The sequence below is a fragment of the Coturnix japonica genome, chromosome 21, assembly GCF_054131305.1.
Source record: "Coturnix japonica strain WE chromosome 21, WE-NBRP24, whole genome shotgun sequence".
Taxonomy (NCBI): domain Eukaryota; kingdom Metazoa; phylum Chordata; class Aves; order Galliformes; family Phasianidae; genus Coturnix; species Coturnix japonica.
The window spans coordinates 4,353,323-4,376,733 of record NC_140683.1 but is presented as its reverse complement, the minus strand read 5'-3'; the positions used below and the strand labels follow the sequence as shown (position 1 = coordinate 4,376,733).

Here is a 23,411-nt window from a genome sequence, read left to right as displayed (position 1 = left end):
AACTGGCATTCAGATCATTTTAAAGGGATAATGCTCTGAATGGAAAGGGGATTTTGGAGTTTTCTTTTGGCATCGACATTAAGACAAACAGTCCTTTTTATGCAAGAAAGGGTAATACTCAGCATTGTAAGAATGAAGTCCAGGCCACGGAGGATCCTTTGTGCTCCTTTGCTTCTTGTCTTTCCAGCTGCTGAAACAGCCCCTCACGGTGCCCCACAGGGGTACAGCTCAGACTGTGACTCCATTGGAGTCACGTAGCAAAATTATAAAATCCTTCCTACTTAGGCGTCTGCGGCACTGCTGGGATAATTGGCTTCATCCATCTTACAATTAGCTTGCAAAAATATGTTTTGCATTCCTGACCTTTTCTCTATAAGCAAGGCCATTGTTTCACTGTCCTGCTTAATTACAAAATATAGTGTTGTGCGGCGGTTCAGATGACATCGTTGTATCGTTGGCTCTAATTTGATGAGACATCGTAATGGGGAGTTTTCATACCGAGGGCACCAAATTCGTGTAGCGTGAAGCCGCATTTCTCTAAACCTACTAAATAAGGAGAAGTTAATTTTATGCTCCATCTTTTTGACGTTTGTAATCAAAGCATTGTATTGCAGCTGCAGATGGTTAGCATTTGAAGGATGTTTGGCAAACACGTACAGTGGGAAAGCGTTGTTTCTGCACTGGAGAGCAGGTTGGTTAATGGACAGAAGGACTCTTTCTTTCCTTTTGCCATCCCCACAGCCTGCAGGGATGCTGCTGGCTGTTGTTGGTGGAGGTGTTGGTGTGGGGCAGCAGTGTCCCCCAGGGCAGCAGTTCTGCTTGGAGCCCTTTGGCACCACCTCTGAGCCAGGGAGCAGCTGAGCTGCTGTGCTGATGGTGCTCTGATATTCTTCAAATGGAAGACAGAGGCTGCCACGGCACTGCAGTAACATTTTGTTTCCACGCTGACGGTTTATTCTGACTTTGCCCTGTTGGGATTTTCATCTGCATGAATTTCCATGCAATTACATTAGTGTTACTCTTCATGTCAATAAACTTAAAGAAGAAAAAAAATGCCATCAGTACAGCTTTTATACCAGAAAAGGCTTTGTGATGGTTCTAGACCCTTCTGTTTGCTGGGTTTTCTTTTCATTATTGTCTGTTCACAGTAAAACTAAGATACTTCTAACCCCAGCTTAAACGTTCTGGCACACAATGAAAAATGCCCATGATGACAGCACTCCTTGCAGACCAACAGGAGTGGGCTCGCTGTCCCTGGTTGCAGTCACAGCTGCAGAGCCCTCCATTGAGGTCTGAGCGGGGCAGCAGGCTGATTCAATGGGAAATTATTGTTTGGGGGTGGGTTTCTGTTTGATCAGAGCACTGAACCAAGTCAGGGAACTGCAGCGTAATGGGAGGGTGGCAGAAAACGCCCTTCCCTCTCAGGGGCAGCTTGCAGTGGCATTAATTAGTGCTGGTGCCAATCCATGCTTCATCCCGTGCCCCCATGTGGAGTCTGGGAGGGCTTCCACCTGGCATCCTCAGGCGTCCATCTTTCACATTGGTATTTCCCATCTCGGGGAAGTTGCCTTGCTGGTTGCATCATGTTTTTCTGTCCTGTCCTGTTTTTTTTCTATTGGCAATCAGTATTAGATGTCTGTCAGAAGGAGAAAATGTTCAAAAACAAGCTTGGCTCTGTTCTTCACTGATGCTCTGCAAGGCCTTGACTGGAACATCCATGCGAGGGGCAAAGACTGCTGTAAGAGTGCATCCAGCAGCTGAGGTGGGCAAGGTTTTCAAGCCTGTGTTCTGAGTTCTGGAGGACGCAGATGTTTGACATGTATATCTTGTTATCCAATTTCATATTGCAGTGGTGGTGCACAGAAATGCGCTGATTGTAGCTGCAGGCAGCCCATGCGCTGAGCTCGCTGCCGGCACTCGGTTGTACAGAGCACGGGCTGTAATGATGTTCGAGGCTTGTGAATATGAAATAACTCTGTCAGGTTCATCCATCAACCGCAAGGGGAGAAAAAAAACAGAGCATGGAAAAATGTGTTCCTCTGTCCTTCCTCCTCCCGCACCCTTTGATAACGCCTTACAACAAGGAGCGCCTTCTGAAATGATTATTAGGGAGATTTCAAGTGCATTGCTCACTCGTGGGTATCTTCTTGCACTGCTGATGCTCTGGGCTTGTTTACCTCACTGCTAGTGCTTAGAATTTTCATTTTCAGTACAATTGCAGAACATCTCACTTATGTTACTTATGCTCTCTACAGCAAAATTCAGGTCAGGTGTGATGAAAAGAAAGCAGAGTTCATTGTAATGGAAGGAAGGCAGTGCATTTGAGTAGAACTAAAGTATCATTTGTTTCAAAAAAATACTTAACTGATTTGGATTAAAGCCAGAAATATGAATTTGACTTTAATCCACACACGTTACATAAGCAGTTCTGTGAGATTGGGATGTGCCGGTGTTGTACGTGATTGATGGCATGCGGGAGAGAGGCATTTGTTCACAAAATGATGCCAAGGTGTTAGCAGGTACAGAGCCACAGGTATTATATCAGGCTGTCCCCTTTGTTCATGTTTACAAATGTCTCTGGGATTCTGCTGGCCCTGCACAATAACCCCCATGCTCTGCTGCTGGTACATGAGAGATTGCACACATCCCCTATTTGAAGTGTTCAGTACTTCTTCCCCATAGGAGTCCCTCTGCAAAGTAGCCCTGCAGTAGTTACCAAATGATTTACATAACTCTTACCTTGAATAATTAATATTTTGCTGTCCTTGCTGTGCAGGGAGCTTTGTTCCATTATGGATGTGTCGCTATATAGTACCACTCTCAATGACACATACATATACATAAAAATGGAAGGATTGATACATATTTCAGGCAAGGTGAGAGCCACATTTTAAAAGACCGCAGTGCTTCTGAGCAGTGCAGTGATGGGCTGTGGGCTGCGGGCAGCAGAGCAGCCTCCTCCCAGCAAAGCACAGCCCCGTGCTGCTGCCCCGTGTCACACCTGAGCAAACCTGGAGCTGCTTGGATCACAGGGTTTGCTTCAGGACTGTTGCACAGGGGAAGGGCCATGTAAAGCACTTCTACACAGGCATGTTCTGGACCAATATAGAAGACTGAGGTTGCTGCTCAGTAACTTTTCTCTTTTCAGAACACCAGCTTTGCATGCTTTTAAAACCCCATTGCAGCAGGTTTTATTTCTTCTGCCATGTGCTGAAATGCTTACATTAACTCCATACCTTAACAGTTCTAATTGCTGACAGGACGCTGCTCATGATGACTCCAGAGGCTGGCTGTTCATTAACCTTTCATTAACACTCCAAGTCATCATGGAAGCATTTGTGTGGTGTCAGGGTGGGCGAGCACAGGGGCTTTGGCCAACAAACTGCTGAGCAGCACCATGCAGCTGCAGGCGTGGGGCTCCAGTGGCAGCTCTGAATGCTGCCCAGGGGCATCCCACTGCACTGCACAACTGCAGAAGCTCTGCACGGAACCTCACAGTCATCCAGAATTAATTATTCACTGATCATCGCTTAGACTTTACGGATTAGGGAGCAGGGAGGAGGTTGGCGGGGGTGGAGAGGAGACAGAGCAATTTGGATTGCAATTAGTATTTCATTTCTTTCCTTATTCCCTGTTTGCTTAAATTGGAGATTGCATGTAAGAGCCAAGCGAGGATTGATATCCCAGCAGTGAAAGTTCCCTGTGCACCAGGAGGCAGCAAATCTGCTGCAGCCTATAAGCTTCCCAGAGAGACAAAACACTTCCACCCGTTTGAGGAGCTGAAATGTTAGAGGAGCCAGTTTTGCTTAGGTAATGTTTGAAGGGAACAGATGTGCCCATTCTGCCAAAGCAGGGGAACTTTACTACTGATATCCTGCTGTTACGATGAGAACATTCAGATATTGTCTCTCTGCATCCATCACCCAACTTCTCCCCAGTCTGAGCTGCACGGCAGCAGGTGTGTGCTGGGTACTGCAGCCTGGCTGTGCCGTCCTGTATCAGGCTGTGTAACCCCAACCCGCCGGGCTGCCGAGTCGTAGAGAACGTAATTTTCAGTTTAGTCATTACAAAAACGTTAGCCAAGAGTTGAAAGTCTGCTTTACTGGTGAGATGGTGTCTAATGCGAAACCTCAAGGGGTTTTTGTGATTACACCAGTAACCACAGTCTGGGTCACACTTTGCAATAATTATCTCGGTGTCTGAGAGGTTGTTAGAAAGTCCCTAGAGGAAGGGGCCCAGATGCATTGCAAAAGAATTTAGAGGTCTGTGCTGGCAAACTTTCAGCACTTAGAGATTTATTTAAGTTAGCTCTTTTAATTGCTTTCTTGCATCCCTGTTCTATTCTAAGCTCTATGAGCCGTCTAGGGAAGAAAGTCTAGCTACCATTAATCTCCTCAATCCTTCTTCCTTTAACTGGGTACTTCTGGCTTCATTTACACAGGCATTTGAGCCCTGCAGAGTGGCTTGTAATTGTGATTCAGTTTTAACATGTTCTGGGAGAACATGGAACTTAGCAGAAGTCATCAGCTGACTTCTGTGTATGAATTTCTTTTTAACTCCCATCCCTTAAACGTGGCTTATGATCCTTGTATAACATAGCTGCTTCCTAGGACTGCTGGCAGCTTCCTTGCTATGTATTCATAAAGCAGCTCTAAGTCCTCGAGTGAAACCTGCAAGAAAGGGGCAAGAAATTATTTGTCTATGTGTTGTTCTCGTGGTCCTCATGTTCCCATTGCAGCACCCACCTGGGAGCTCTCTGCCTGGATGCCTTCCTACCTACAGCTCTTAGTGCTCAGCCGGGCAGGGTGTCTCACCCTCCTCAGATAAAGCCACCCCCATCATAAGTTTCAGTTGCAGCCCTCTCAGGGAGGCAGAGCCCTGCATACCCCTCAGTGACAGCAAATACTGTGGTGGCAGGGGGTGAGGAAGCAGTGACAGCAGCACTGAGCAGAGCACGGCCGGGTTGCCCCGTGCTGGCTGCTGCTTCCCAGTAGCGTGCTTCTCTCCATGAGCACTCCAAGTCTCACTGCTGCAGGATACAAAGCCAGCTTTAGTCCTGGGAAGGTTTTGTTTTCAATTATGTTTTGTATCAACGAGTGCCATAGATACAGTCAGATACATGATACATAATTAAGAGCAGTGATGTTTTTAAATCTATTGTTAGTTGTTCATCTTTGTTATCTATTTCCTTACCAGTAAGTAGGCAGTTTCTTCCTTATTTCACTATGCATTGCTTTGCAAAGGGGACATCTGCCCAACAGCTCCAGGGCCCCGTGAGGACCCCCAGCCCATGCCCAGGGCCCCCCGCCCTCAGCCCAGCCTCCCTTCTGTCCTTATCTGTCATTGCCTTGGAGGAACGTATCTTTGTGTTGAAATGAAGTGATAGGGAGCCGGCATTACACGGAGGAATGAGTTATGAAATAATGGGGCTAATAAGCATGTAGAATAACATGACTGTCCAAGTGCAGTCTGCGGAGCGGCAGCTGCTGCAGATACACTCAGGTTATCAGCGTGCGGCTATTTTGTGCTGAGAGGGCTTAGGTGTAATGAGAGTTCCTGCATCATGGGAACTCTTGACAATGAATAGTGGCATTTTCCAATAACAGCTCTCAGAAATGAAGCAGCCCTCCGCAGCAACGCGGCGCTGCTGACAGCCTGCCTGGGGAAAGCCCCTGCCTGCCCTCCCCCTGCACAGCTCATGGGCTGCTGCTCTGACCCCCACCCTGCGCCCACCGCCCGCTGTGTTCCAAACCAGTGCATCCCTTCTGCTCCTGGCTCCAGCGCTTCCATGTGGGTGAGAGCAGTGCATCCACATCTCCGGGAGCAGAGCAGTGCTGTATCACCTGCATCCACGGCATTTCTATCTCTGCTGTGCTGTGATAGAAGCACAGACCTTGTCACCAAGAAGCTGGGAATGTGTCACTCAGCTCTGTGTGTTTTTCTGGACACATTTCTTCCTTTTGTATCTTTTTCTTACTACAAATGTCAGTGCATAAAGAAAGTAGGATGGAGTTTGGGTTGTGTTCTTGGCATGGAGTATATCAGTTCATTTTATTGGAGCAACTGAGCCCTTCTAATTGCATTCATCCTGATAACTGAATCAAATACAAACAAATCATCAACACCTATTGTATGATAGAGATTAGGGTGGGCCTGCTGATTCAGAAAATGATTAGAAAACACCCTGATAAACATGACGAGATGGCTTTGCAGCTATTCCTGTGACTAATTGCTGGAGGAAAAATGAATAGTTAAAAACACAAACATTTGTGAAGGTGGAGCTGGGCTGTTTTGTCCAGTGGTCCTGTTACCGTCTGCATCCAAAAGTACACAGGAAAATGTTTCCCTCAGCCAGGCACCCAGCTCGGTTGTGCTGGGGTCAGGGAGCTCCTTGTCAAGAAGTTTGCCAAGAAATGGAGCCTTTTGGGTACAGCTGATGTCTGTTGCTGAGCTGTAACAAGCTGAGAATCTGCTCGATGGTAAATTGTGACACATGCAAACAAAGCAGGGGATTGGTGTGTAAGATGGATTGGGGAAGTCTGCTTTGTGCAGCTCTCGTCGCTGGTATTCCCTGCTACAGGAACTCCTGCTGCTTAATTTAGTAACATGTAGGTCTGATTTTCCATTTTCTGAAGGGTGTGGGAGGGGATGTGTTTGGCTCCGCTCTGCACTGAGGGGCTCTTTGCTGTGTCTGTGCTCCCCAGAGCCCTGCGGGGGTGGTGACTTTCCCTGCGCCCACACTGTCTCTCACCATCCCTGCACCTCTGTGTGCAGGGGAGTGGTTTTCCACAGCAACCATTGGTACTCACAGCTCTCATTTCAAACAACATGAAAATAAAGCAGACTGCATCCAAACGCGCTCCCGCTCCGGAGTCTGCAGATGGGCAGCGCTTCGGCTCCTGCTTGAATAATCACTGCTGCTAAATATAGGGCAGAGCCGCGGGCCGGGCTGTGCTGTGAGGGCTCCAGCACAGCACAGCGTCCTTCCTCCATTGTGATCCCAGCCTTGTCGCTGCTCTGCTTCCCTATTCTGCTCTGCTGCCCCAGCTCTTCCCGTGCTGAGGTGTGGGATGGCGATGGAGGGAGTTCCTGAATGGAAAATCCTTTCATAGCCAAGACGTGATTGTTACTTATTTCTTTTATTTTCGGCTAATATGACTGCGGTACAAATGGGGCCTTAATGCCTAAGGGCCTCGCATTTGTGGAGTAATTCCTTATGACACATGTCAGGCTCTGTTTTATTCAGGTGGGTGGTATAATATTAAACAACAAAGCAAGCTTGCACTTCCTTGCACCGTATTTATGTGCATGCTCTGGCACAGAGGTGCTTATTGGTGGAATGCCATACCCAGGTGGCTCTACCCAGTCTGAAATGCTTTGTGAGTGCCAGGTGGGCATTCAGATCCATCCACCCGCCTCACACCAGCATCCCTCCTTCCATCCCCCTGGGCTGGGCCAAGTGGGGCTGCGGGAGACGTTCCTTAAGTAATGCTCCAGACAAACGCTTCTGTCTGAATGGAATATTGATTTTCTAATTGCTGTGCTGCTGTTAAATGAGTCGTTACTGGAGAGCAGAGGGAAAGCAAACTCAAGTGCATAGCAAGCGAGCTTTGGCTTGTCTGCTAAACGCACTCAGGGTGTCAATGTGTGGAACTCAGCAAATGGAGTAAGGTGGAATTGTTGGTACGGCACAGACTGGCAGACCCTCACAGAGCCCTCCCAGCCCTCAGTGTCATGCCTTCATCACACAGCTGGGGGATGACAGACGGCCCCGAGGTGGGGCCCACCCCACACACCCCTGTGTGGCCTCTGTGCTCCAGAACTGCTCTTCAGACATGGGAGATGTGAGGGCTTTGTGTTCCCATGGCACAGTTGGGGCCACAGGAGAGCAGACAGATGGCTGAGCCCTGCTGAGCTGACAGCCGTGGAGCGGGATGGTGAGGCCTTAACCCCTCCAGTGTGGGTGCAGCTGTGGGATGTACCCGGCTCCGACTGCCAGCTGAGCCCAAGGGAATCGCTGACCTGGATCTTATCTGGGGGCCCCCAGCACATGAAGGATGTGGAGCTGTTGGAGAGGGGCCGGGGGAGGACCACGAGGGCCAGGGCACCTCCACTATGGAGGCAGACTGGGGAGCTGGGGCTGTTCAGATTGGAGAAGAAAATGCTCTGAGGAGATCTTGTTGTGGCCTTCCAGTACTTGAGGGAGCTTATGAGAAGGAGGGAGTGCAACTTTTTATACGGTCTGATAGTGATAGGATGCTATCAGTGCTGCCCAGAGCTGTGGGTGCCCCATCCCTGGAGGTGCCCAAGGCCACGGATGGGCGCTGGGCTGGGGGGCAGCCACACAACAGGGGTGGGAGTGGAGGGGCTGTGAGGTCCCTTCCATCCTCAGACATTCAATGGGTCCATGACTCAGATTGCTTGTTCCATCCCCTTTCAGCAGTCCCTAAGAGCTGTAAGAACAAAGCAGCTTCTTGGGATACCAGAGGTAGCTATCATCTATACCATAGATGATATATCATATCATCTATGGTGATATACCATAGATAGCCAATAAATGATGTATCTTAATTCAGTTTCAGAAAATAGAGAGTATGCTTGTGTTTGAACACATCCTCTTAGGTGAGAAATAGCTTCTTTATTTTTCTGGAGTTTAAAATGCCAAAACTGATTGTTCTTCTTTGAAAACATCTCCCACATAAAACACATACTGTCGTGGTGAACTAGATTGATTTCTATTCAGCCATTAATAATGTATAGCCCATAATTTGCAGAACAACACAGCTAGTTGGGAAGTGTGTCCCGTTAAGGGGCAAACAGCTTTCTGAATGAAGAGAGGTGGTGCTGGAAAAGGCAGCTCTGCATTTCTCCTGAGCTATTGGATGCTCAGTACCACTCCTGCAGTTCAGGTCTGTGTGTGTGATTTAATTGGGTGCTGTGACCTCCTCCTCTGGGAGGCTTTTCCACCCGCTTCAAAATGTTTGAAATTTCTTCTCATGTCTCCATTGTTCTTTTCTATTACAATTAGGAAAGTGTAGAAAACTAGTTAAATGATATTAGGTTTCTTCCAGTTGGTGCGTCATTGGCTGGAATTCAGATCTTGATAATGAGATTGGAGCTCACCTACCTCTCCTTTAGGATTGTAATAAGCTGATGATAGAATGAGCCAGGCATTAGGTAAAACCTGCTACTTTTTTGGCAAATTAATGAGATGTTGTAACAGATTGTTTCTGACAGAGGATGCCTTGGACTACGTGAACAGATTTGAAGCAGTGACAGTGTGAAGCAGGATTGTTATCCTGTTAGGGGGAGAGATGAAGCACAACTCAGAGTCCAGAGGCAGTTCCCTTTGCTTCATTCTGATATGATGTGTGGAGTTTGGCAGTATTTCCTTGGAACAGAAATACTTTATTGCTGTGGAATCAGGGAGATGCTCTACTATAAATGTGCATAAACAAGAGGATGGATCACAACTGAAGCTAAACCCAAGGTAGCATCAAGTAGGATGATCCTCTAAATGGGATGTGATTCTTTCTCCAACTTTTCTCCAGTGCTACTCTACACACATTGAGAAAACTGTAATCTCAGAGTCCCTGCAAATGTGTAGGGCTGCCCCACAGGGTGGGAGTCATGGGGGTGCAGCAGCAGCAGGGCTGGGACATGAGCAGCTCGGAGCAGTGTGGGCACCAGGCTGGTGCTGCTTCTCATGTCGTATCTTTGTGAGGCTTTGCTGGCTCTGCCTCAGTGTGTGTTTTTATGGTAATCTCCCGCTCATATCCCAAAATGGGAGTCTGTCAGACACTGAATAAATGCAGGCAGAGCTATGCAGGGAGGTGTTACAGCAGAGGAAATAGAAACATAGACTTAAACAAATTAAAAAGATGGTAATTAACCAAATGAATTTCATCCTGGAGATAATCAGATGAATACATTTAGAGATAAAATAATCCCAATTCTCAGAAAACAGTAATTAAAAAAATATTCAGTTTTGAGAATGGCTAAAAAGGGAGATTGGAGGCAGGGAGCAGACGAAAGCAATGATCAGCTCAGTTTGGGGTGGTGTCTGATGGGGCCCCGATGTCCTGTGCAGAGCTCTGCACTGTTAGATTCAGTGTTTGGGAAACATCCCCATGTAAGCGAGTTCCTGAGCAGCGAGCGGAGCACAGGGCACGACCACTTGTGTTTTCTAGGTCAGCTACAAGATAACAGAGGGCGAATTTCCTAACTGTGTGTTTAAAGAGTGTCAACAGGGGGAGGTGAAAGAATTTAGGGCGGGTAATTGGCAGATAAACATGGCAGAAGGTGGGAGGATGATGGCATCCACGCGTCAGGAAATGATCTGGGTACCGCCATATATCCGCCGGGAGCAGGCTGCCCCAGGAGCAGTGAAAGCGGTTCCGTTACTGACAGTGCTTGAGGATGTGCTGGAGGAGGCAAGCACCCAACAGGTCTCTTCTGCTTTGTGTTAGAATCTGAGGATCCAAGCCAGGGTCCGAGAGCGTGGAGATGTATGGGGGAAGGAGAGGTCGAGGGGGAAGAGGGAGGAATGTATTGGTGCCTGTTTTTTAACATCCTAACCTGGCTGCTGTGATTTGCTCTGGAGCAAACATTAGCGAGGTGTGCTGTGCTTTGCTTTTTCCTTTGGGTTCTCTCGTGTGAGTCTTGGTTGTTGTCTTCCATGGACAAAACTAGAGAGGGGTTTTAACATCAAAATATTGATTCATGCCAATACATTGGATGCTACAGAGTTTGAGGAGCTTTGGCTTTCCCACGGTTTGACCAGTTGAAGAGGAAGCATTTGGGCAGAGCACAGAACTTGAGGGGAAGAAATAGTATTTGTTTCCCAGAATAAAACCAGTTCTTTTCAGGGTTTGGTCTGTGAAATGGTTGCAGTGTCCAAGCCTCATTAGAAGACTTATCTCTTGGGTTCTGGATGAGCAGATGCACTTTCTTTAGCAAATAGGGATAAATATTGTTTTTCTAGGAAATACCAATCTGATCTGATCACAGCATATTGCAGTGTGACTTCTGCTTGCACACATGAGACTTCATATTGATCTAATTTAATTTTTTATCAAAACTGCCGATGGATGGATGGATGGATGGATGGATGGATGGATGGATGGATGGATGAATGGATGGATGGATGGATGGATGGATGGATGGATGGATGGATGGATGGATGGATGGATGGGTGGATGGATGGATGAGAATAACAGTGAACAGTGTCAGGAGATTAATTTTGTCCCGTTATCAAAATGCCCACAGAGAGGACAGAGGAGGTTGGAGTTCCGGGTTTTTCTGGAGGATGCCCAGTGTGGGCAGTGTCTGCTGAGCCCTGGTGTGCTCAGGTGTGCTCAGGGCTGTGCAAATAAACCAGAGTCAGAATGGTGCTGCTGGGATTAGTAATGAACCCGAGATCCTTACATGGCATGTTATGGGGGTTGTGTTGGATTAAGCCTTTTGCTCGTCACAATGCTCTAATCTAGTTTTGATCCGCATGCAAAGGAAAAAGAATAAAAACCAAATTAAGTAGAAAGCATCAATAGAAATCACATAGGTTAGCATGCGAATTTATAATGGTTAATTAGTACCCTCTTGTCACTCCAACTTTGTGTATTTCATTTCACATTTACATTTCTGGTCTTGCACCATCTCCATTGATGGCTCAGCATCACAGTTTATATGTTGTTACCTAACAGTGGGGAATCGTTGGTCTTTTTGTTTTCTTAAGAAGCAAATGGCTGCTTCGTGTTACATTGGCTTGCAGGCTTGGCAGGAGCACAGGGCTGGGGCCTGGGCAGCAGCTCTGCACCAGCTGCACAGCACCATGCACAGCCATACAGCCCAGCTGCTATTCTTAAAACCTCCAAGCCTTGTGTGTGCTGGAGACTCCTCGTGGCTTGGATGTATTAAAATGGGACATGTTGTCTAGCAGGTTGCCTCCTGCAATATTCACATTCAAACCAGACATAGCCCTGTTCATTACAGCTCTCGGGAGAGCATTGCTGGCGAGGGGAGTGTCTGGGTGAGGCCAGTGCAGTGATCCGCACTGTGCTGCAGACAGAGGAAATGACCGTGGGGATTAAAGATGGGGAACAAGTGGGATGTGAGCTGCCTTGGAAAAGTGGGCTAACAACTGCCACAAAACCAGCGCTTCCCATTCCTCATCCTTTCCTCCAAGTTAGCAGTCTGAAGGCTGAACAGTACTTAAGTGTTTGAAACCAATCAAGCTCAAAAGTAATATTTATTGAATCAGAATTCCATGCTTACGAAATAAATAAATGGTCCATTTTCCATCTGTATCTGCAACACATTGCTGCCTGCAACTCTTTGTTACAGAAATATGTTTTCAGTCTAGCATATGTTTCCCATCCCCAGCTAATTATCTGCGGTTTCAAGTAGGTGCTCAGGATTAACAAGTGCCTGTCGTTTAGGAAGTCAGAGTTGGGAGGAACAGAGTTGCATGAAACCCTTTGTGACCTTGGAATGTAGCAGACATTTTTCTTATGTATTTTTTCTTAACTTTGGCTTCTTCAAAGGAAGACCTTCAGCCCTTCTCAGACTGAACCATCTCCATAAATCAGTCATTAAAGATTCAGCAGTACCTTTTAAGTCCAAGCTAGGAAATTCAAATTTTTCAATTTAGAGAAGTTGTGTCTCTTTTTCAAGTCCTGTACGGCTCATTTCTGAAGGTCTTCCAGGATTTCCAGTGGCTCCTAACTGGAAGAGAGCAAAAGCCGGAATATGTTATTTGGGTTTAAAGTCTGAGTGCCACGGGACTGCACATCTTCTATGGTGGAACTGTGTGCGAAGGTACAAATGTCACATAGGCTCAGAAGTGATCAGCACTACTTCTGCTCTGCTGCTGACGCCCTTTCTGAGCATCACTTGGTTGTTTGTCCCCTGTTTGTTTATTGCTGTGTTTGGGATTGGTCAGAAGCTGAAGCCTTTGCTCTCCAAGGGCTTTGAGCTTTTAAATGTTGAAGGTTGAACTTCCCAACCTTGCTGAGCCAAACTGCGGTGTGCTTTGAAATCAGGATCTCAACTTTGTTAAATGGTCCTTTCTCTATTTAGTGTTAGAGGAGGAAAAATGTAAGCCTCTGAGTGGATTCAGAGTCACACTTTAATTAATCATATTTTTACAGCATGCTGCCAGCAACTGTCAGGAACAAGGAGATGCTTCTAATCCAAATTCACAACAAAAAACAAACGCACCAGAGATATCCCCAGCCAATAAACAGACTCATCCTTTAGGAAATAATATCCTTCCTGCAAACCAAACAAAGAAGAGCTGATGCAAAGCAGATCTGCTCCACAATTCATCCCAACTGAGCGCAGGACGTTCACTGAGCGCTGCGAGCTCCAGGGCTGCGCCTGAGCACCCACAGAGCTGTCAGTGATGGAGAGTCATTGGCTGGGAGATGGATTTGGGTTTCAGCGTTCCCCAGAGATCAGTCTGGAGAACAGAGGGTGGGAAGCGGGAACAGGAGCTTGGAAAGGTGTGACGTGTTTTGAAACCCCATCATAGGCTGCAGCAAACTAGAGCAAGTCATTGAGCTTTGTGGATGAAGGGTGAGAATATGGCTGCATGTGGGCTGCACAGTTCCCAGGATAAGGACTTTTTAAAGCAGAAAAGTGGCTGCAGCGAAGATCCGACAGCTGGGGCTGAGGTGCTGGGATGGAGGTGGGCAGCTGGGGCTGAGCAGCGGTGCTGGGTGATGGTGGGTGTGCGTCTCCCATAGTCTGAGAAGTGTATATGGGCAATGAAAACCGACTCACTTGCCCTTGTGCTGCCTTGGTACACAAGGGAAAAGAGTAAACGATGATGAGGCTGTTTCTGTCCCATGGACAGGGTGTGTTTGTCTTGCCTGTACTTTGGGTTGGGAGTTTTTTCTCTCCCAGCTGATTGTCAGTGGCTGTTTTGAGGATGGCTCAATGCTTGTCTTCTTGGAAAAGGACATTTCTCTGCATGCTTAGTTTCCTTCTTCCCTTCTTATTGCGAGTAAGGGGGAGGATAAAGCAGCTGAGAAAGAGCAGAGGTTAGGAGAGAGATCTGCAAGAACAACCGAGTGCTAATCATTTATGTACTCTTTAAGACACAATGGGTCACCTGGGATGCTCTGCTCTACCTGCCCATCTCTGGGACACTGCAAAGCTGCCATTCCTGAGCCCGTCCCCTTCACCTTCTCCTTTCGCCGTCACTGCCATTGACCTCTCACTGGGCTCCAGAAAACATGAGAAATACTTTTTTCTCCCTCTTCCTGAGTGGTTTCATATATTATTTATTAATGACATCCAGAGGACACCACGGTGACAGATCCTGTTACAATGACTGCAGTAAAACTCTGCACTTACACGGAGCTACTGGCAGCTGATACATTTATTAGAGACACTCTGGGGTTAAGTCAGTGTAGCTGCAGCCTTCCTTGTCTTACAGGTATATATCTCCAGGAACTTTGAGAAAGTGATGTGGCAGGGATTGGCTCAAGAACAACACAACAAAGCAGTGGCAGGGATTCAACTGGGAGTGACACAACCAAAGAGGGGTTTGTGAGCAGCCCCTGGGGATGGCCCTGCAGCTCAGTGCTGGGCAGCCTCAGCCTTCCCCTGGGCCTGCAGGGCTGCTGGCACCACGCAGAGCCCGTGCCCATGTATAAAACCATCCTTCACCTGATCCAATCACCCTGTTTGTCTTTTCCCATGAAGTTCTGGTTTAATGAGCTCAGAAACATCCATAAACTTTAAAATCTTACATGGAATTGGAAGCCATTGCTTTGCCTTTCAGGTATATGGATACATGCAAAAGATCCAGGTGACCTTTAGAAGGTTTCCTTGTTTTTAAATTAACTCTGCGTTGCACTGAAGTAAAGATTTTTTTGTGTGTTCTGCTTTTGGGATGAGGATGGTTTTTCGTTTTGGTTTTTATACCTTCTAAGCTGTGTACCTGTATCAGTTATGGCCTTAAATTGGTTTCCTTGTTGGAAGAATTCTTCCCATCTAAGTTCCAGTGTCAGCAGTGTCAGCTCCCATTAGACATCCCAAGCCTGGCACGCATCAAGTTTCCTTAAGCAGTTTTAGCTCACTGTGCTGAGAAATGTGGTATCCTGATGCTGGATGGCATTGCTAGGAGCAAGGACAGCTGCTCCTGAAGCTGCTCCCAATGTGGGACTGTGAGTGTGGGAGGGGAAAACACAGACTGGGGCTGCGGGGCTACAGGGCTATGGGGTACAAGGCTACAGAGTACAGGGCTATGGGGTACAGGGCTATGGGGTACAGGGTTACGGGGTACAGGGCTATGTGGCCAGCAGCCCACACACAAGCTGCAGGGATTTGTCATGGAGTTGCTGGCTGTGTGCTGGGCTCCAGTGTCACTGTCACTGATAGTGCCAGGTCATTGGCTTCTGTGGGTCCTCTCTGGGCACATTTCAAGCAGTGCACATTGACAAACCAAAAGGCAGCGCCCAGAAGGAGCAGAAGGTAGGGAAACAAAGATTTGTGCCCCATCTCAACCAAAAGGGATGGGAGAATCCTATCAGTGCCAATGCGGTGAAGCGCTTCTCTCTAAAAGGTGTTAAACTGGTGCCCAAGTGTTTTGTTAAACAGAGGAGAAGTTTAAAAGGCACATTTAGAGCTGGAATGTACTTCTTGAATGAGATTGCTGACAGAAATAAAGGGAATAACAGAGTGGTGCGTGCGGTTGTCTCATGATTTGCAAAACATAAGGTCAGTGCATAAGCAAATGCTGATGTAGGTACATAAATAAGCGGCCTACTTTTCTGGGATGCTGAATCCATTAAAATCAATGGAAGTTCTGCATCTCCGAACAAAATGTCACTTGTTTTGCTCACTAATTATAGGTACCCAAATACAGAAACTTTGATCTAAGAGAAAACTGCAGAATTTTTGCCACGTTTCTGGAATGCTGAACTGCAGGGAGCTCCAACACTGCAATGAGGCCAGGCCTGCAGTCATTGGAGAGCCCATGGTGGAGGAGAGGGAAGGACAGCAGTGGGCAGAGCACGTGGAGCTGCCAGGAGCTGGCCAAGGACACACAGCGAGCCTCAGTGTGCTGCACAGATCTCTCCCTGGGATCAGCAGTTCCAGGGAAGGCATTTCTGAAGCTTCATGTCTGCCAGGGCAGATGCAGACTCTGTGTGTTGGCCGCAGCAATGCAGCTACTAGGTCATGGCTTGCTGTCTTGCTCCATCCAAACAGTGCTGTTCACGTCAATGTGGTTGTGCTGAAAAGAAGTGAGAGGTTTGTCCCATGCTTTAGTCTTCAGTTTTAGAGCACTAAATATAAAAAGGAGAGAGATGAGTGTCCTTTTGTCCTGTGAGGGCATTGATTTCCACTGCCCACGCTGGTGTGCATATTTGCGTGGGCCTCTGCTTTGCTTTACAGGGTGTGGAGCCTGGAAGTCATCATCTAGGACATTTCTCAATGCATCCTCTCACTGTTCAGTACATGTGCCTTGCATTCCACACAGAAGTTCGTGCTGCTGATCTGATCATGGCACGTGTACCCTTTGCTAAGACTCTCAAGCTCCCCAGCATCACCTCAGCCTTCCCTTCCCTTTCCAGCCTCAGCTATTTACCCCAGTGTGTATCTTGAGCTCCCAAATACTGTTCAGCCTTCTTCCTGTTTTCCTTCTTTCCTTACCCAGCTCTGGACTTTATGTCATCTTTGTGCTTTTTTGTGACGTCTGGCATTTTCCTGCTTGCAAAACACCCCATGTGAAGAGTGAAGGCTTTAATGCCACGTTGCAATGCGCTCGTCTGCTGTCACACACAACAATCTGAATTGGTGAAATGTTCTACTGATGTCAGCAGGAAAAGTTTTCAGCAAATTCTTAATTTACTAAGTACTTCCAGATTAAGGAAGAGCACGGAATGGCTTACACACACAAAATGCTCAAAGGCCAGAGGGACTGTGCAACAAAGTACTCATTGGGATACAATTATTTTTCAAGAGAACAAAAGCAAATCCCTTTATTTTTTTTAAACTGGGTCAACACTACATCTGCAGCACTCAGCCATTTTACATATGACACCATCACCCACTCTGTTTATCTTTAGGCAATATGCTCCTGCAAACTGCCAATTAATTGCATATTTGGTGCCTGCTCTCTCCCAGCATCCTGGATAAACACAGCGAAGCCAATCAGAGGGAGCTGCTCTTGGCTGCGAGGGGAAGGAGATCTGTCATTGTCTCAGCCTTGTTATCTGCAACCAAGGCAGACTCTTAGCAGCATTCTGCTTGTAAACACCCTCTTTAGACACCTTCTGATTTACATAGATGGCGTGTCAGCCTTTGTCTGCGGCACTACCTGAAGGTTTTAGAATGACTGCTTTCAAAACATAGGATGCAGATTGTCCTTGATAAAAGGACAATCAGTGGCAAAGGCCATCAGTGCTAGCTAGCACTGTGCTAGCAGAACATCATAAGCAAAGTCCTTAAAGCAAAAGAATAAGCTACATCCAAACTGAAGTGAGGGAAAGAGAAGCAGAGAGAGGAATGTGAGTCACTGTGTGCAGGATGTAAGGGACAGGTCATGGTCCCTTCAGAAAGCTGCACTCTGTTATGCCCAGGGCATGTCCTTCTCCTCTGCTCCAGGCTGAAAGTATTTCCTCCTCTGAGCAAGATTCACCTGTTATCTAAAACTAGTCTGGAGAAAACATGAAACCTTAGGGAATAATCTCCATTGCACACCGGGTTTCTGATTGGCCGCGTTCTTCATTTCCACCTCTAATTTCTTTGACTGCTGAAGTCCCAAAGGAATGTGCTGGAGAGATGATCCCTCGATGGCTTTGGGCATGCACTCACTCCAGGCTGGCAGGTCTTCTCTCCTCCTTTGTTTCTGCCGTGCTCTAAAACTAAGTGACTTAAAGATTTGAGGCTCAGCTGAATCCACAGCGGCTGCAGAGAGCCAGGACAAAATCTTCTCCTAGGGCAATGCTCAGGAGGATTTTAAACTGCCATCCTGACATTGAGTTATTGTAAATTAACCGTTGCTTCCAGGCAAAGAGTGATGAATGGTCTGAAATGAAGAGATAAGTGTGCACATGGATTCCAGGCTATGCTGGACCTTCTGTGGTGATAGCAGATGGGAACTGTTCCCAGAACAGGGAATATTTGGTGCTAGGTCAGTTCTTCTTTTATTGTGCTATGTGTATATAGAGGATAAATGAGCAGAGCTAGTTTGAATTTACACCAGTGTACACAAGAAAAACAAGCTCTTCGTGTTATGATTTTTGGGTCCTGTTTGTTCTGCTGCTCTTTTTGACCAGTCTCAACTTCAATTGTCCACGTTTTATTCATTTCATTTAATATTCCCCTTAAGGCTTCGGTGTCTGATGCTGCCCAACCTGGAGTCAGTGTGAGCAGGAAGATGGGAAACGGGCGGCTTGCAGTTAGCCCACAATGGCTGCTGCACAGCCAAAGTTCCTGCCAAGTCAGTGGGAATATAACCACTGGCCTTCAGGGGAAGCAGGATTTGGCCTGCAGACAGCAAGCACAGGATTCAGCGTGGGTATTGCAAAAGGGTTTTGTTTCCTGCCTCTCAGTTTTGGATGCGTCGTGATTTCTGGTGCAAGACCAGACTGAGAGCAGCTGATGCTCCGTGTCCTAAATGCCAGCTGTGCAAATTGCACTTGGTAGATTAGGAAGATGCTATTTGCATTGGAGTGATAATGAAATGCCTGTTGTGGTCATGCACAGGCCTCAGCCAAGCTGCCATCGGAAGGTCTGGACATGGAGTAGGGGTGTAATAGAAAACAATTCTGCCCTTCCACGTTCTCTTGGAAGGAACGTGCCCTGCAGAAGAGCACATCCCCACACAGCGCCTGTTCCCCCGAGCTCCAGGAGCAGCACATACAGTAAAGCAGAACCTGGCCATTCCCACTGCATGTGCTCAGTGCCAGAGCAGCAGATCGCAACATTTGCCATCAGAAGGGTGTGAAAAGCACTGCCTTGAGCAGCTTGTGTGTGAGGAAGGGGAGAGGCACGGGGTGTTATGGGAACTCACCCAAAATATTTGTGGTTTTTCCCTTTTATTTCTAAAATTCACTAGAAATTTCTAATTGACAGAGCGAAGGAAAACCTGTTGGAGTGGGGCTGCCTGCCAGGGCACTGCACAGCATTGTGGGCCTGCAATGTGGGGAGATGGGATACTATCATTGCTGTCAGGGACTCCAGTTTATTTATTATCACACGGGCTGTGGCTAATGATGGCAGTGTAGATTTCAGGAGGATTTGAGGGAGATTTTAATTCTGATATGCCTGCATTGTGGATGTATTCCTGCATGCCTGGACTTCTTTATAATTTAAAATGTGAACTGTGAGGATCAATGGAAGATGTCTGCAAACAGAGCCAACGGTATTTGTGCTTTCAGCCTTTAAGAACAGCCTTCAGGAAGCGATAAGTGAGGTACTGCCCGGCCCCACTGAGCTCCTGTGGCTGTAGCTGGCAGCAATGGGGTCAGGGCTGACATCCCAGGCACAGCAGGGGATGGATGTCCATAGTGCCCACAGTGCCTGACCAGGCTGTCCCAGGGGGCTGCTGTATGGGGAGAGCCTTGGAAGCAGCTGGGAGGAGATGGGAGCTTGTGCGTGCTGAGGCTCCCTCCTTACCTGCATGTTTGCTGTACTGGACTAATTATACATGAGAGAGGAGCGTGCTAGATGAAGCTTAATGAGGAAGGAGCTGCTTTGCCATGTAAACCCGAGTGCGGTGCGGGGCGCTCAGCCTGGACGGCCGCCAGCACCTGCGGGCAGCGGGAAGGGCCGGAGCAGATGCCTCCTCCAGAGCTGCCTCAAGGAAGGGTTTGAATTACAAAGGAAGGGAAGGGGCCGAGCTTCCCTCCCCCTCCCTCCACGTAGGGCAACAGTCGGTTTACTTTAATAATCCCGCTATCACTGCAGCGGAAGGCGCTCAGCCCCGAGCTCCGCGAGCAGCCGCCAACTGCAGGGGGCACCGCCGGGAATGGCCGCGTGCTGCCGGCGGCGGAGCTGAGTGTGTGCCCGAGGAGCGCAGGCTGCGGCTCTGCCCCGAGCTCATTGCCCCGAGCTCATTGCTCTGCCCCGTGGAGGCTGAGGTGAGTCGTCTGCTCCCCTTTGATTTCAGCAGTTGCTGGCACTGCCGCGTGACATTGGCACTGCGGTGACCAAGTACTTCCAGCACCTTGGTGACTTTGCTTGGGATTTGAGAAGCTGGATCTTTGAATATCCTTGGTATCCACACGCTGCTTTTCTAAAGCGGGACAGCGAGCGGATACGGACAAACCTGACTTTCCAGTGCATTGTTTCAGCTGTTGGGAACCGCTGGGGCCGCAGCATCACGCACCGTGCCGGGCTTCATCCATCAGTTCGGCTCTCCTGGGCTGAGGGGCGGCTGTGCTGGTGCTGGAGGGAAGGGAAGAAAGGTGCGGGGATCCAACAGCCAAGGGGTTTGCTTGGATAACACCTACTGTTATGGAAGGGGTCGGTCGTGAGGTGCGTATTGACTGCTCAGATTGCTTGGGGAGAACTTGGAAATTCCGTGTGGTTGTAAAAAAGGAGCCGCTGTTGTAAAAAGCGCTGGGGCAGGGTGTGTTTGCAGGCAATCCCGGCGCGTGTGGGTGGCTGTGTATTGGTGAGAGTGCAGCACAGCGAGCTTTAAAGGGAGGTGTGCTAAAACTTATGTAATTTATGAAACTGGATGTCCTTTCCCGATGTCCGCGCTGTGAACCTGGAAGGCACAACCCTGACACGGCTTTAAAGCTGTCTGTGTTACTCATCCCTTGTGCAGTTTGTTTCTCGTGCTGTTTGGGGCTGAAGCAGCCGGGTGCGTTTCTCTCCCTCCTCCCCCATCGTTGGTCGCTTCCCCTCCAATTGTCTGCTCCGCTCCTCCTGCGCCGGGCGGAAAAGGGTTTTGTTGGAAAGGAAAGAAGGAAAGTATTTCAGGTTGAAGTCTGGCGAGCATCTGTGTCCTCATCGGGCTGCAGGCACGTTGCTCCCTCCCATCTCTTTTTTTCCCATAAGCAGGAGGGTGACAGGCTGTGCTTGCTATACCTTAAACAGCAGCAGAACCCCCTGTGCCCTTTGGACCATTCACTACTCAGCAAATAATAATCACAGCTGGAAAACGCAGCATATGAATATGTGCATCTGGGAGCAGGTAGGCAGAGCCAAGGCAGCGACCTCGTCTGCTCAGACCAGGGGCTGGGGAGGGGTGAGGAGGGTGATCTGCCATGGGTGGGGGGAAGGGCAAGGCTGCACCTGCACTTGTTCCCAACACACTGTAGCTTAATGTAGCAAACGGTAATTAATGTTAATGTTCAGAGGTAAACTGATGAGACTCTCAGTGCTGCTTTGTGGCTCCCACAACAGCCGAAGGTGTTGATAGGGGCTGTCCCAGAGCGTGACAGCAGTGCCCATGAGAGGGGAACAGCACCTGAACCTCGGAAGCTCAGGGACCTGCTGGGCCTCATTAGCAGCAGGGTTAGAGCAGGGAGATGTGAGCAGAGTGCTGTGCACAGAGGGCAGCAGGGAATGCTCCTGGTGAGCCCCTACACGGGGCTGTGCTGCTGCAGCATGTCTGAGCCATCGCCACTGTGAGCCTGGGCTGTCACAGCAGCTTCCAGGCTCCTGTAGCCCTACAGTGCATATTTAAGAAGCTGGGAAGATAGTGAGTGGGATGAGAAAGCACTCAGTAATTTTGAGAGCTTCCTTCTGCTGAAAGTGACAGGAAAAACACCTTCTCTTATTTGAAAGGCTTCCTCAGCTCCCCTGGGCATTGTACAGAATCACTCCCCTCCTTTGCTTCTCTTTGACTCTCACCATTTGAGACTTGCAGTATGATGACAGATTTAACAATATACAACACAATTGTCACTTGTGTTGGGAAGAGCTGTTCAGAGAGACGTTGTATCACCTGGGATAGCAAAACACAAATCCACCACCTCGTTCAGTCCTAATTTTAGATGTGAGGGTGCTGTGGTCTGGAGGACATCTAAACAGTGAGGGCTGTAGACAGGGCTGGTGAGACCATGGTCCTCCCTGTGGCTCCTGATGGTGAGCACGAGTAGAGCTAGGGCATCAAATTCTGTAGGTCCTGCCAAGAGAGGGCAGTGCCATGTGGGAGCAGAATGCTCCCAGCCAGGGCGCAGAGCTCTGCTAGCTCTTGTTTCCTTCCACTGAGTGCCACAGGCCTCACAGAGCACTGAGGCTCATGTCCTGATGGAGCTTCTTCTGGGAAGGCTCTGTGAGCATGGAGGGTGACCAGCCCATGTCTGTGGTGAATCGTGGCCATCCCAGTCTGTTGGCACCAACGGCTGCGGCTGCCTGCACTGCACCAGCAGCCCCAGGAGCTGTGCAGGGTGCCTGCAGCACAGCAGCCTCTTCCAGCATGGCCCCTCAGCCAGGACAGCATCAATAAAAATGAGAATTTATGAGCTCTGTCATGTACAGCAAGCAAAGTGTCTTGCAACAAATTAATCACTGATTGCAGCGCAGCGCTGACTGGGAGCTTTCTGGTTCTCTCTTGGCATCACTGTGAGGTTGTTAGTTAGAAAACAGCTCTGATAAAGAGCCCCTTGACTGCCAGCACTGTTGTGTGCTCTGCTGTCCGCTCACCTACCACGAGGCACTGCTAGCCCTAAAGGTGCTCTCTGCTACTCAAATTGCTCCAGCATTCAGTCACCAGACTGACAGCACAGCCTCGTGTTTGCCTGTTGCTTCCTATCCAGTAATTTTGGGGTCACAGGGATCTGCTGTCCAGTTTGGGCTGAGCAGAACATCTTTGCCTTCAGCTCTATTTCTTCATTGCCGTACTTACACAGAGCAGCAAAGCATGGCCCAGCTCTGCTCCTAGGTCCTTTAAAGGGGCTGTGCAACAGCAAAATGAGTTAAAATTGGCTCTTGGCTCCTGCGCTGATAGCATTGTCAGGTCAGCTGACAGCCATTTCTCTGAGCTCTGCATAGCATCCCCCGTCCTGCTGTATGAAATCGTATCCATCCGTCTGTCTGTACAAAAACAGCTGTGCCTGACTTCTAAAATACAAAGTAGAGAGGGCATTGTGCGGTGGAAGCATAAAACCCATTTGATGAAATTCAGACATCTCTGTTAGCGGTGTTTAGTAAAGAGACCTCAAAGCAATTTTCAGACTGAAGCCCTCAGCACCGTGCATCGTCCTGGCGGGGGGAGCACCCCGGCTGCTGGCCCTGCTCCCTGCCCAGCAGGGCTGTGGGTGCTGACCCCATATGCTCCTGTTGGCCGCTTCCTGCCCTGCCAGGAGGGGCTTTGCTCATTGTTCCCTAATTTCAGCAGACAGGAAAAAACCCGACTGAATTCTGCTGCCCTCCCATTCCCAACAGCTGGTGCTCACAATTGTCCCAGTGCTCCAACCCAGAGCTGCTCTTTGTGTTGTAGG

The 23,411-nt window shown here is 48.5% G+C and overlaps 1 protein-coding gene across 13 annotated transcripts in view; it reads left to right on the top strand.

Moving 5' to 3' along the window:
• DAB2IP (DAB2 interacting protein) overlaps positions 1-23,411 on the top strand; it is a 155,657-nt gene that overhangs the window by 75,086 nt on the left and 57,160 nt on the right. The window contains exon 1 of one of the 13 annotated variants that reach the window (XM_085520867.1): positions 19,746-20,096. The exons of 11 other annotated variants lie outside the window; for them this stretch is intronic. The gene's annotated coding sequence lies outside the window, so the exon portion shown is untranslated. Of the gene's footprint in view, positions 1-19,745; positions 20,097-20,900; positions 21,158-23,411 lie in introns of those variants that run through there. One more of the 13 variants, XM_085520870.1, reaches the window with a different exon arrangement.